The 11,777-nt window shown below is 38.1% G+C and overlaps 1 long non-coding RNA gene across 2 annotated transcripts; it reads right to left on the reverse strand.

Annotated features, from left to right (window-relative positions):
- Positions 1–3,547: 3,547 nt before the first annotated feature.
- Positions 3,548–6,407, reverse strand: LOC112171070. 2 transcript variants are annotated; one of them, XR_005801151.1, is made up of 4 exons: positions 6,342–6,407; positions 5,824–5,994; positions 4,126–4,927; positions 3,548–4,012 (listed from the first exon to the last, which is right to left on the reverse strand). It is a non-coding gene; the product is annotated as an uncharacterized LOC112171070 (long non-coding RNA). The 2 variants fall into 2 exon arrangements; XR_005801150.1 differs by having other exon boundaries at positions 5,809–5,994.
- Between the last annotated feature and the right edge of the window lie 5,370 nt (positions 6,408–11,777).

Below are 11,777 nucleotides of genomic sequence, written 5' to 3' on the forward strand. Positions count from 1 at the left end.
AAATTGAACCATGCATACCAATTTATCACATGCAATTGTAGCACTATATAGGACAAGAACAGTCATGCAAGTTATACTTATGACACAATAGTTATCAAGTGGTGGCTTATATGCACAGTTCATACGTAAGCATGTGCCTTCAATTGATAATTAGCTCAATACTAGATGAGTATGTGTCTATAGCTGATAAAAGCGGTGCATGCGGCCAATATAGATACCCAACGTTTAGGTGTGATCACGTACATCACAGCTAGCATGCATGAGCGATCAGCTGAACGTATACGCACATAACATTAATTACACGTGTCGTCCTATCAAATATGGGGGCATAAGTATATATGATGAATATCACGTTTAGTCCGGACTCGACTCTTGATCACTGAAGAAACAGGCAAAGAGTATAGAAAGCTTAGCTTATTGCCCAGTCTAGGATCCAGAGGTGCTGGAGTCTTTGGCCGGCAGAGCGGAAAGTTGGCAAGCAGAGCGGAACCTTGGGTGTGACAGGTGACCGGAGGCGGGAGTGTGTGCGGTCAGTTGGGTGTCCAAATTTGGATGACCGAGAGATTGAACCTCCGCCGGGATTGAGTCTCCGCTGGGATTGAATGAAGCTCCACTGAGATTAAGAAGCTCTGCCAAGACAACTGAAGCTCCGCTAAGACAACCGAAGCTCTGCCGTGATTGAATGAAGTTCCGCTAGGAATGAATCTCCGCAAGGATTGCAGAAGCTCCACCGGGATTGAGAAGCTCTGCCAAGACAACTCAAGCTCCGCTAAGACAACCGAAGCTCCGCCGGGATTGAATGAAGTTCCACTAGGAATGAATATCCGCAGGGATTGCAAAAGCTCCTCCGGGATTGTAGTCCAGCGGTGGTGGTTTTTGTTTGTATCGACAGCTAGCGGAGCTTGTGGGTCAATTGAGAGGACGGAGCCTTGCTCAACAATTGCCTGAGCGTTGCTGGCGGAGGTTTGCTTAGCGGTTTGGCGGTTATTTGATCAACGTTGGTTGGTGGAGTTTTGGCCAGCGATGAAGCTCGGCGGAGCGGAGATTTTGCATGGGTCAGCAGTAATGCTAGGGTGGCTGCTGCCGGTTGTCGGAGTGGAGCAGAGGTTGGCTAGCGGAGCTGTGCCGCTGATGGTGATGACGCTAGCGCTGATGATGATTGAAGAATGGTGATGGTGTCCAGAGTAACTCTCTGGGTGTCCAAAGAAAAATTGGCACCCAAAATTTTTATTTTTTATTTTTTATTTTTTTGTGGTGCAGCGTTGACCATTTGAGCTGGAGTTGACCAAGCTCAATTTTTGAGTGGGTGTTGCGCTGACTTCGTTTTGACTTGAAACCTTGCAACTTTGCAAGCACTGGGAACAAATTTATGTTTGAATTGTTTTTGTTACCGCCAAGGATGGATAGCGGCGGATGTAAGGCTTGATTGAGAATACAAGGCAAGGAAGGCCGAGTGCTTCTAACATTGGCGCTAATGTTTGTGATCCGAGGGGTCTCTAGTTAGCTTTAGAGAGAGACACACACACACACGAGAAGTATAGTGGTTCGTCTCCGCCTTAGCGGGAGACTACGTCCACTTGAATATTGTACTATATGTGTTTGGGCCTTGCGGCCCAAGGGGATTACAAAGTGTGTAATGAGATGTCTTGAGTTGTGGGAGGAGGCATTCCTTTTATAGGTGAAGGACACCATCTCCTTTACATTTACTTAGATGTGGGATGTAGAAATCACTATTCTAGTCTAGAAAGCCTAGTTGTGAGGGCATGTTGGCAAGGCCCGGAAGGTGGCTTCCCGGCGACATATTTGCCACTTCCGGATACCGTAGCGTAGCTTGAACATAGGGCTACGGGATGCATGTCTCGATTGGGCCTCACCATGGCTTGTGGGTGTCCCAAAGAGGGTGTTACTTATGCTTGGTGATGTAGCAAATCCTCCATGCATAGCGAGAGGTATCTACACTACGCAGTCACCTAAATCTTCAAAATTTAGTTCAGGTAGAATATTTTGTTTAACTATAATCTGCAGTCTTTCTTTTGATATGTGACCTAATCTCCTGTGCCAAAGAGCTGCAGATTTCTCATTTAAATTGTGTCTTTTAACACCAGTAATGGAATTAAAAGTTGATGTGTCATTCACATTGTTTCCGATAGATAAAATCTCTTTAGGAATTGAACAATTTAACTGTATGTAATCATTTACAATGGCACCATAAGCAATATTGATGCAGGACCAATACGTAAACTGTAGGATTAAGGTTGCTGTAGAAATAATATGCAGTAGGCTTAGAAACCAAAAGATAACTACTGGAATCACACCAGTAGGTTCTAGAGTCACACCTAGGAAGGAGGTAGAGTCACACAACCAAGGATAGCAAACGCTCTCAATTTTATTAATCTTAATCTGGAAATAAAAGACTACAAAGGCCTCTATATATAGGGAGGCTAAGATAACTCTAGAATAACTAGGGATATCCTTGAAGAATCCTAAAGAAATAATCCTAATAATTATAAGAATCCTAATAATAAAAACCTAGATATATTTGAACTACTTTCCAAATCTTGACTTAAAATATTCTACTTGTATTCTTCATCATTCTCCCCCTGTTGAAAGACTCGACTCCGGCGAGTTAAAGGTGTAGACTTCCCTTCCCAAACCACCAGGTTCTATCTGAAACCATTTCAACACAAGAATGTGAAGAACTTTTCCCTTGGTTGCATCAGGTTTCTTAAGCATCCTCCTCCTGTACATGTCCCTGTCAACTGCCCTCATAGGCTTCCAGACAACCTTTTTCTTGTTAAAGAGAAAAGAATATGTATTTTCCTTTTCATGATGGTGCACATCTTGATCAGATAACCAAGGTCTTCCAAGAAGGATATGTGCTGCCTTGTATGGTTGCGGGTGTGGCTGCCCGTGAAGGTTGAGGCGCTCAACAGTAGAACTTGAGACAATAAGTGCACTTGAAGCTTGAGTTGTAGGAGGTGCTAGATTGTGGCTATCTAAGTCTTCATCTAGATCAGATGGATCATAAGTTCCGTAGTCGAAGGCACTGTCATCCCCACCTTGGATCTCTTCTTTGTCATCAGTGTTGGTTTCCTCAACTATAGTATCTTCTTCTTTATCTACCTTATCAGTTGCGGAAGCTTTCCCACGATCTCCTAACTTTCTGATCCGAGTGTCCATCGATTCACTCTGATTGTCCATTGATTCAAGTTACTCAACAATCTTTAGTAACAAACCATCTCGCTGGTTGTCAGTCAGACGCCCCCTGAAGTTTTTCCCCGATCGTATAGCCATTGGATCAGCCTTGCTCTGATGCCAAAATGATGCAGGACAAGAGGCAAAAGAATTGCAGAACTGGGGTTTATTTGCATCAGTCTCGATTGTTAGAAATAAAAGGGATTTAGAATAAGAAACTGAAGAAGAGAAGGAATAGAACTACTAGCATCACACCAGTAGGGTTTCTAGGCATCACACCCAGAGAACTTAGGCATCACACCTAAGGTTAGGTTGCATCACACAAACCTGGAGAGAAGCAAAAGTTTTCAATTTTTATTAACTCAATTCTGCCAATAAAAGACTACAAAGGCCTCTATATATAGGGAGGCTAAGATAACTCTAGAATAACTAGGGATATCCTTGAAGAATCCTAAAGAAATAATCCTAATAATTATAAGAATCCTAATAATAAAAACCTAGATATATTTGAACTACTTTCCAAATCTTGACTTAAAATATTCTGCTTGTATTCTTCATCAAATATGAAAAGAATTTCTTGAAATCTTTATTCCATTACAATCAATAAGAAAGCTACAACCAAGTTTAACTAAAAGGGAGACACTTATCAAATTCCTTCTCATGGAAGGTACAAAATAGACATTGTCTAAAACAATAAAATTTCCAGATCCTAAATCTAGTCTAACAGATCCTATTGCCTTCATTGCTACACCCTTGATCCATTGCCAATACATATGTTTTGTTCCTCACTTCTGGGATTTCTCTTCCTTCTGTATCCCTGCAATGAATTAGTTATGTGAATAGGCGACCCTGAGTCAATCCACCAACTACTAGAGTTGTTTTGAACTAAATTAATTTCTATAGAAAAACAGGGAATTAAGTTAGAATTACCTTTTTTTTATTCAACCAAGCTTTGAAACCAGTACAATATTTCTTATGGTAGCCGGGTTTTCTGCAGAAGTAGCATTTTGTCTGATAAGGTTTGGGAATTTTATACTCAAAGGCTGGAGCTAGGGCTTGTTTCCAGTTAAATTTCTTCCCCTTCTGGTTGTTTCCTTTCCACTTAGGTTTCCCCACAAGATTAACTGTCTTCTCACCCTTTTCTTTCTTAATTCTGTCATCCACTTGCACGAAATTGAAATCAACTCATTGATGTTCCATTTGTCTTTCTATGCTAAGTAGCTGGTGTTGAGATGTTCAAAACTAGGTGGTAGAGAATTCAGAACATGGTGGATAATCATCTCATCAGAAACAAGATTCTTCAAGGCTTTTAGTTTAGCTGCATAGTCTACAAACTTCAAAATGTGTTCCCTAATTTTCCCTGAACTGGTGTACTTAGTGTTCATTAATTTCCCCAGCAAAATTGCAGTTTGAGCCTTGTCACTCTCTGTGAATTTTTCACCAATGGAAGCTAGAAAGTCTGTGGCCAACTCCTTCTCTTCAATGCTACCACTAATGGCATCTGACATGGTTCTCTTCATTATGTTTTTACAAACTCTATTCAGCCTAAGGCACTCATCAAAGTATTTTCGGCCATCACTGGTGCTAGCTATAGTGAGAGCTGCTGGAGGTTCCTTATACATAGGCATATCTAGATGGTGAATGCTCAAATAGATCTCCATGTCTGCTTTCCACTTTTTGTAGTTTGATCCTGTGAGGGACTCAATGTTGATGAAGCTATAAGGGAGTGAACCTAACGAAGCATTGAAGTTTTGTATAAGTTTTATGAAAAAGTATAAATACAAAAGTGTTGAATTAAATTTTGTTTTTGCTCAGACTAAGTGTTTTCTGTTTTATTCATAAGCTTTCAATCATTCCAACAATCATAGAAAACATACATGAAGTAATAAGCATTCTGAGAAAAACCATAATCAACAATCATCAATGCAATAAAAGAAAACTGTAAAATTGCATTAAATGTTTTAAGCCCCATTTTAGATTTTTGTTGAATGTTCCATGCCAAGCATCACATGAGAGCAGAAGACAATGGTAGAACTAAATCACAAGGCCAAAATAAATAAAACATGGTATACTTAGATTAGTCATCACCTAAAATGGCAGAAGAAGAAATCTATGTATCTGAATGTGTTTTATTTAATTTGCAATCTGTGTCTTAAGAACATGTAAAGAGGAGGCCTTCTATGGAAGCTACAATCATGACCCTAAAACACAGAGTACAAGATTTGGTTTATGCATATTGCATTGGCTAACCAAGAATACTAAGGATGAAGTGCTATGACACCATCTTCCTTAATACCCCAATAAGTCATGAATAAAAAATTACAAGTTGATATTATAAGATTTCTTAATCTCATTTAGCCATTTAATCAACTAGATGCCTACATACTGCAAACATCAGTAATTCATAGGGAGAAAACTGGAGTTGATGTTTACTGTGTAAGTACCAATCAATTGCTAATTCTACGTCTAAATGTATATGCATACTCAGACAATATTTATTGAAATCGTAAAGCAATTTTCACAATTGTCCATAGAATGGAGTATCATCCAGATATGCAACATAGATACAAAATCAACAATTTATTATGAAATTCGAGTTCTGAGAATGTGTACCAAAGCAGAACTCACTATTTGCTGCATAATCTTATAAGCGGAAGCAAGAACATTATGCAGCCCTCTAGCCGAGACCATCCGAACCCAAAGCACCGAGCCATTTAACGCCGTATACCCAGAATCAGAGAATCCCTAAATTGGGATTTTGATGAACTCCAAGGTGCATACCCAGCAAAAACAAAATGACTGTTGTTGTAAAACATCGGTCAGATTAGCTTTGTTTTGTTATTTGGATTAACAGGCCAAGTATGGGCCTTGAGTTCTTATGCGTGAGTTTGGCCCGAATAACCAAAGGCAAGTTTTTATTTATTTAATTTTTTTTTTGTTAACACAATAGGAAAACGTTTTCTAAAACATGTTCTGTAAACCATAGCAAGCATACAAGGTTTGTTTTGAAGAGGTTCATAACGTCATGAAAGATGCTCTAATACCACATGTAACTTATATCTTAAGAACAATCATGATCATTAAGAACACTAGTACAATAAGCATGCTTGAATACAGATTATTACAAAAGGAACCAAGATACATACCTGAAGCAGTAAAAGCATCAAACGTCATTGTGCAAGTCCGGTCTTCTGCAAAGCTCTATGTCTGAGAATACTCACAATGGAGCTGAGATTCCTTAGTACTCGTGTTTAGAGGATGCAGGGACCTTAGACTTATACAGAGGTTGATTATTAGGATTCATCCCATAATAGCAATCCTAATACTAAAGTAATTAGGTCCTCTATACTCTGTATCAATGTAATCACTTCTCATAGAAGTAAACGAAGTTTCCAAATACGATAAGGATCACAGATATAAAATCCTTATAGTTTTAGGGATAGAATCTTTAATCCAATCTCGATCACTTCATCCATAAGTAACCATATGCAATTGTTGAAATTCACAACGTGAATAATGTAAGTCAAATCTTACACATCGACAACTCCACACTATGAATGTTTCATCACGAGTAGGACAACGTACCTGAAGTATAGAACCGATTGGAACAACCTCCAGATTAGGTGATTAATTTTGGGGAACTTTAGTCCTCCAAAGCCTCTGCTAATGAGTGGAACAAGAAGAGGACATGCAATCAGTTCTCCATGGTTATATTGATAAAAGAAAAGACTGTAATTATAAGTGAGCACTCCACATGGCATATGTGATGCGACATTTTGATTGGTCCACATCATTATTCAATATTATTGCAAATGGTTACCATATGCCATACTTCAGTTTGTTGTAAATTGCAGGATTTAGACTTTATGTCACTCCATTGTATTCTTCACTTTCGGCATGATATTATGGGAAGGATATATGAACTGTACGTAACAGATCACAAATCTAAAAGTAGATAGAAGTGTGGAACCCGTCAAACTATAGAGACCAAAAAGTGTTGGGAAACAAGGATATCACCTTTATATAAGGCCAATGGATAATTGGTTATCTTAGGATCTAACTTTTTTCACCTCTCGTGTGATTTGTGAAAGTAGCAACAGATAAACAAAATAAGACACGATATTTAACGAGGTTGATCGACAAATGTACGTGCCTACGCTTCAGGACAGCAATATTTCTTTCTTCCACTATGTAAAATAATGGGATTACAAGAATTAACAATCTCACAATAGTGACTAAACTTCACTAAAATGGTAAAACTCTCTCTCTTAGTATTATCTCAAGAGGTATACTCTTTCTAACTTAACTTAGGCACTTTTTTCTCAATCTCTCTCATCAAATGTAACAATTGTTTCTGCTCACAAATGATAGACTCGCAGACTTTCTCAAACTCTCAAATGCTTGAATGAGTTTGGATACCTTGATCTCGAACTTAGACAAGCTCGGATGCCTTTGTTCTTGTATCTAATGCCTTTATATGGAAATTATTCTATGCACCAACGGTGTAAATAACCCGACACTTATAAGATGATTTAAACCCTTGATATTTATAATTAATATTTTTATTAATAACCTAAGAGTGTATTTAATATAATCTAACTATTCATTTATGTCAGTGCACTGAATCCTCACCCGCTTTTATATAGGCATTACTTTCTGGCATGTTGTAGTGTGAAAGCCTTCAAGGCTTCAAACCCCCCATAATTCACGTTCAATGTTTTCATGCAATATTAATTGCATGTCGCTTCTTTATTCAAAGCAGGCAGCACGCACCACCTTATTTGTCTCTTCAGTTTTATGGCTGAATAAAATTTCCATTTTCATTTAAGAAATGCAAAAGTGTAGATTGCAAACTTTTCTTTTTGCCATGAATTAGCAACACCCCATTCAATAGGTCATTATTACAGTGTCCTACTGAAACACAAGGTTCAGTTTGCCCGGAGAGATTAGTGTGATGTGACACACTACAACAAAATTGGTCTTTACGACACACAATGTGCACCGTAAAAGACAACTCCACCGCACAAAAAAGCGTGTCCTAAAAGACAAATTTCTCTTGTGGCACACAAAATGTGCGCCATAAAAAATATTTTTTGCGCGTCATAAAACACTCTTTTGCGCTCCATGAAACATATTTTACAATTTTGATTGTGTGCTGTAAAAGACCATTTTGCGTGTCATAAAAGACCATTTTGCGTGTCATAAAAGGCCTCTTTGCATGTCATAAAAGACCATTTTGCCTGTCGTAAAATATGTCTTCATTCACTCTTCTAATAGACAATACTTTCAATTAAACCCTTTCATTCAAGCATAGTAAACAAAAGCATTCATGTAGTAAATTATATCAATTAAGTAACTTCATATTACAAAATCATAGTATAATTAAACTTGTTTTCAAATATAAAACATGCTAGCTAGTGTTTGAACCCAAAATGAGTATTTTGGCCTGAGAAGGCGTGTCTTGGAGAAATTGAGCCAATATCAGTAGCTCAAGCTATATATTGTCGACAAATTCGAGATATATTATTTAGAGGCAAAATAAAGCTTACCTGCAGAATTATGGAAGATTATGCGAGCTGCAAGAAAAAGAAATGATGGAAGCATGGAAATGAAAAGTCAACTTTAGCACATTTTCCTACTTGGACTAGGAGAAACCGAGCTAAAGAAGGAAAGAGGGGCGGTAGACTAAACAAATGAAGTCCAAATGAGCTAAAACTTTCCAGATTCATTCTAGACATCCCTTTATTATGAATAGTGCAAGAGCTAGTTTGGAGTGGAAAACCTTCATTTCCTTGGTCCGGTTTTCTGAAAGACAAAACTGGAAAACTGGACCTGCAAGGAGTCCAGAGGTATTTTCGGCCTAACCACATGGAAGTAAACTCTGAAATTTTACCAGAGTGATCTACACTCATGGTGGATCATCATTTCATATGAAGAAGTCGAAGGCTCATTCTGAATTTTTGGTAGAGATATAATTGAAGGAATAAAGGAGCAGAAAGTGACTCAAAATCACTCAAAAACTCATTATTTTCAACTCCAATTAGTACTCCACTATCTCCAATTAGTGCTCCACTATCTTCATTTAGTGCTCCGCTATATTCATTAGTGCTCCACTATCTCCAATGAGTGCTCCACTATCATTTGTTTAAGGTCAACCACTTTGGCATGGTAGCCTATAAATAGAGGTTACAATGAAACAACACAACACACAATTTGTCAACAACAATCTCTAAGATTATCTAACCGGTGACCACACTCCAGTCCCAGAATCCTCAGGAGCCGACTGTCAGTGCCATCAAACCCTCTGTCAATGTGCTTCGGTCCTAGTCTCCTCAAGAACCGACTGTAGTAACGCGACCACAACGGTTACCGAACTAGCCAAGCAAGGGTAACGCCCTCGCAAACCAGCCAAGCTAAAGTCACGCTTTAGCAAGTTCTCCTCACTTCCCAGTCTGCTTAATCTACCACATCGAGTATCGATTATGATTTTGAAGAATCTCAGCAAAAGTCCTCCCCACGAGGCACAAAGAATCCCATAACGAGGTTGGTGCTCTTCTCGTCCACAATCGCTTGAAAGAAGTCAGGTCAAGGGACACCCCCGACGACGGCACCCGAACGATGCTGGCACGCCCACGCAAGAAAATAGACTGTTGACCAGCTGCAACAAAACTGGAGCTAAACAGCTAGATTAGACTTGTCTTCCGATTGATTACATGAGTACTTGAAAGGGCTGATGATAGCTTGATATGATGCCACATACCAACCATTTCCCATAAAGAAGTCATACATCAAAGAGCCTACAAAGACAAGCAATGACAAACATTAGTGAAGTTGGCTCTTCAGTTAGTCCATCTCTCTGCTAAAATGAAAGCACATCAACGTAAAGCCTCATCAAACCAAATTCACTTATTAAATTCTCCATCTATCACATTTGGCAATTGACCAGAACAACCCATTAAAAGTAACACAAAATTCCACCGACAACCCATCATCACAAAACACCAAACAATACCAAAAGAGTCACACAATTCAGCAAAACCATAACAGACCAAGTAATCCGACTAATTCAAACAAGAAAACCTAGAAAACAATTCTCAAAATTGGAAAGACAATAATACATAGTCCAATCTCTGGAAGGAAAATTCATGATCAAAAAGTTCGTAAATAATGTGTGTTAACTTTAAGAGATATTTAGACCCAAAAAAAAACTTTAAGAGACGCTTTACCTAAAGTAGAAACTAGTATTAATGTGGAATAACTTTCAGCATGAAAATTGAAATTAGTCCATCTTTAGTCAACATTATGTTATAAACTAAAATAAGGAGGAAAGCAGTGATAAATTAACAATGTGATTACGCCAGTTAGCTTCAAGTACAGAACAGTATGGAACCATCAGGCATGGCACACAGCCCTGGTTAGTACAACAACGAGTTTTTACTTTACAAGCTTATTATAACAGGAAAATTAACAAACGTTTTGGTCATAAGAATTTTCACTTTTCAATTTCTAATCCAAATTAACGACGTCTGAATGTCTAATCGATGTGATAAGAGAGCTTTGTTAGAACAGTAACATTCACAAGGATATTAGTTTATATTACTGCCTCTGCGTGCTATGAATTTCAGTCTAACTCTAACACATAGGAAGCAACGAGCAGCTCAACATTTAACATTGTTATCCATGATCATAAAATTTAAACCAACAGATGCATGAATGCTTCACCTGAACATTATGATTGAGACAGACCCTTGGTATTAATAATACGCAATCTATTGAATATTTTCTGATCAACTGAAAAAAATTCTCACAAGGTATGTTTAAACATGAAATCAAAGCTACAAAATGCTATGTGGAATTCGAAATGAAAAAGTGAATCAACAAATTGCAGGAGAGAAGAGCTAGTGAGAATTTAAAGCAGGAAATCAAAGATGCAAAGAAGGTGTTCGATGAAATTATCGAGAGAGAGAGAGAGAGAGAGAGAGAGAGGTTCTTCTGCTTCTTTCTTTTTGCTAGAAAAACATAAACTCGATCTATATAGGTGCTTCTCCTTCTACCGCCCCTAGAATTTTTTTGAGAGAGAAGTGCTTCAGCTTCCTGAGCTCAAGGGTCTAGAGGATTTTAATTCGAAGAGAAAACATAATGTAAATGAGCTGAGGATTTTACTTCGAAAAGAATTCTTTTTTGTTTTTCTTTTCTCAATAAAAAAATTTAATATACTTCGATAAAAAAAGATATTAATATTTTATAACTCATTTACGGTATGCTAAAAAGTAAGTCGTAAAAGATTAGTAAAATAACTCTTTTATAGCACACATAAGATGCACGCCGTGAATGACCTAAATAAACACATTATGTTGGCACACATGAGATATGCGCTGTAAATGACAATTTTTTATGGTGCTTTACAATGTGTGGCGTAAAAGACTGATTTTGCTGTAGTGACACCGTGGTCCAGTAAAATTAACCAAGTAGAGAAAGGTCACCTTCAATCCACACAAATCTTACAGGCTCGATCATCGAATCTAAAATTCAACATCAAGAACTATATATTGTACATGCCAATTATATATCCACCGAAAGCC

Source organism: Rosa chinensis, chromosome 6 (genome assembly GCF_002994745.2).
Source record: "Rosa chinensis cultivar Old Blush chromosome 6, RchiOBHm-V2, whole genome shotgun sequence".
Taxonomy (NCBI): Eukaryota; Viridiplantae; Streptophyta; class Magnoliopsida; order Rosales; family Rosaceae; genus Rosa; species Rosa chinensis.